Source organism: Pseudorca crassidens, chromosome 3 (assembly GCF_039906515.1).
Source record: "Pseudorca crassidens isolate mPseCra1 chromosome 3, mPseCra1.hap1, whole genome shotgun sequence".
Classification (NCBI taxonomy): domain Eukaryota; kingdom Metazoa; phylum Chordata; class Mammalia; order Artiodactyla; family Delphinidae; genus Pseudorca; species Pseudorca crassidens.
In genome coordinates, this window is record NC_090298.1 from 140246882 (window position 1) to 140249447 (window position 2566).

At 45.7% G+C, this 2566-nt stretch overlaps 1 non-coding gene across 1 annotated transcript; it reads right to left on the bottom strand.

Annotated features, from left to right (window-relative positions):
- Positions 1-1265: 1265 nt before the first annotated feature.
- LOC137222807 (U6 spliceosomal RNA) lies at positions 1266-1372 on the bottom strand. The gene has a single exon (XR_010942599.1). It is a non-coding gene; the product is annotated as a U6 spliceosomal RNA (small nuclear RNA).
- Between the last annotated feature and the right edge of the window lie 1194 nt (positions 1373-2566).

The window sequence follows — 2566 nt, forward strand, 5'->3', positions numbered from 1 at the left end:
CTATGCAGCAGCTCAGGGAGGACTCAGCTTTTCATGATCCACAATTTAGGTTGGAATTCCTTAGCAGCACCCCACAAAAACCAATATGGTGCAACAGCCAACAAGAGGCAGGCACACCAACAACCAGCAGTGCCTTCCTGGCAATTGCTGCTGCCTGTTGGATCCAGTTAGTAAGCCAAGAGCAGTTTGTAACTATCCTGCTCCAATTGTTAGAGTTCCTGGGATTTGTTTTAATCAAGTATTGTAAGACACACAGACAGGAAATGACCGTCATGAAGGAATAAGTTAATACTCAGAGTCCCTAGAAACTGGAGGCATGCCAGGCCATGAAGGGCCACACGGGGTTAAACTTCAGGTGGTTTCAGTCTCCTACAATGGATTGGGAAGCATTCCCTCCTTGGTCAGGAGGCAGAGGGGGAAATATGGGCAAAAGCCTGTATTGCGGTTTCTGCAGGAGGGAATGGGTGAGGTGGGGTAAGTAGGCTTAGAATTGGCTAATTTGAATAATTTCAGTGGGCTGTCCAGCGCTGTCTGTTAACTGGCTCTGGGGTGATCAGGGAAGGGGAGGGGGGTGATCAGGGAAGGGGGAGGGTGACCCAGAGTGTAAGGGGGGTGGTGTGGGCTCCAGATTGGTTGGTTTGAGTATGAAAGGTGTACTCGCAGATGAGTCGCTCACTGTCTCTAGGAATTGGGAGAGACGGTGGGGTATGATGAAGCTTTCATTCCTGGAGGGCCATGTGTTCACCATGGTACAGAACTGCAGCTATGCCGTGATCAGTTACTGGAGGCAAAAGTCAATAATGGGAGTTAGAAATGATAGAATCCACTCCCAAGGAGTTGGTTCACTGGATGCATAGGGAAATGCAAAGTAACAAGAAATAAGTGAAATACACTCTGCCTTGTGTTATCTGTAATAGCTACAATGAAAGCAAAAGAGAGTGTTGAGGCAGATCCTGAGACTGGACCAAGCTTGGATTACAGTTGGTCTGAGCTATAGACAGTAGTCTTAGGGCCACTATCGAAGGGAAAAATGATACTGAAACAACAAACAGTGAAGATGGTTGGAATGAGTCACGAGAGACTGGGGAAAAACAAAGGGAGGGTCATGGGACGCATCCTAGCAGCATGGAAATCTGTCAATGATTATTTAGTGATGGGATGAATAAGGCAGACCTTTATGGGGGTCAAAACAAAGGTCATAATCCAGCACTCTTGGAAGTTTTGTGGACTGATGAGAGCCCTGATATATATATATATTTATTTATTTAAATATGGAATGCTTCACAAATTTGCATGTCATCCTTGTGCAGGGGCCATGCCAATCTTCTCTGTATCGTTCCAATTTTAGTATATGTGCTGCTGAAGCGAGCAGGAGCTCCAATAATGAAGGGCCGTAAATAAGTCTGCTTTATTTACCCTCGTATGGAGGAATTTTAAAAGCTGGAAGGCAAAGATGGCTAGAGACCTCCAATTACCTGGGGCAATGGTCCTGCAGTTTAATCAAGATAAAGACTGACCCCTGCTGGAGGCCCAAAGCCATATGAACTTGAGTGAGTAAAATGGTCAGAGGATGCTGAAGAGACTTTTCTGGGACTCCTTGTTATGGGACCCACCCCCATGCACTGTGATTCCAAAATCTGTATGTGAAGTCCTAACAGTGCTATAGCTAGATTGTGAGGATATAGGAATGCAGTGGTTGATGGGATAAAGGTGAAAGTTTGGATGAAAATTGAAGGTGTGAACAGACTATGTGAAGTGGTTGCATCTTCTTTACCTGAATGTATTATGGGGATGGATATTGTGTCTGACTGCGGAAAGCTTCCCCTACCAGCGTTGTAAATCAGAAGGCATGGAAATCTACCCTTCCTCCAGTATTGATTGAACACGCTAAGTGGGAACCAGTGAGATTGCCAGAGCCCAACAGGTTGTTAATTTGCTGTACCAAAGCCCGGTGTGGAGTGCAGACTGGAGTTTACAGCAAAAGCCTGTGAGTGCCACCTAGTGGCAACTTCTGGGATTTGGGACCAGAATATTTGCATTTGAGAGAAAATCAGTACTAACTAGCTTGCTTTTGGACTCTGAGATTTCCCCTGTGACTGAGGGACATAAAATAACCTTGAAACCTGAAACACCCACAATTCCTTGGGTGATGTTGGAGAGATGCTCTAATGGGGAGGGCAATGCCCAGGAGGGTCGCATCATACAATAGAAATGGTACAGGAACGTGCTACCAGAGAAGGGAAGGGTGTACTCACTCTTTTCCTCCAGTGCTGACTCTGGAACCACCTGAGGAACTGCTGGATCCTATGGTCACAGGGCTACTTGGCCAGTGCCCTATGAACAGCCCTCCACTGACCACCAAAGAGCTGCTTGGTTTGTGGATGGTAGTTCCATGGTGAGTGGACAGCTTCCTGTTTGGAAGGAAGATAGAAGAAAATCTTTGGTAGAAAATTTGACTTTCTTTGATAGAAGAAAATCAAAGCAAATCAACTCAGGGAGCCAGATTGCTTTTTCCCTAGCAGTGATGGAAGAATTGGATAATAGTAAAAAGCCCTTATATTTGGGT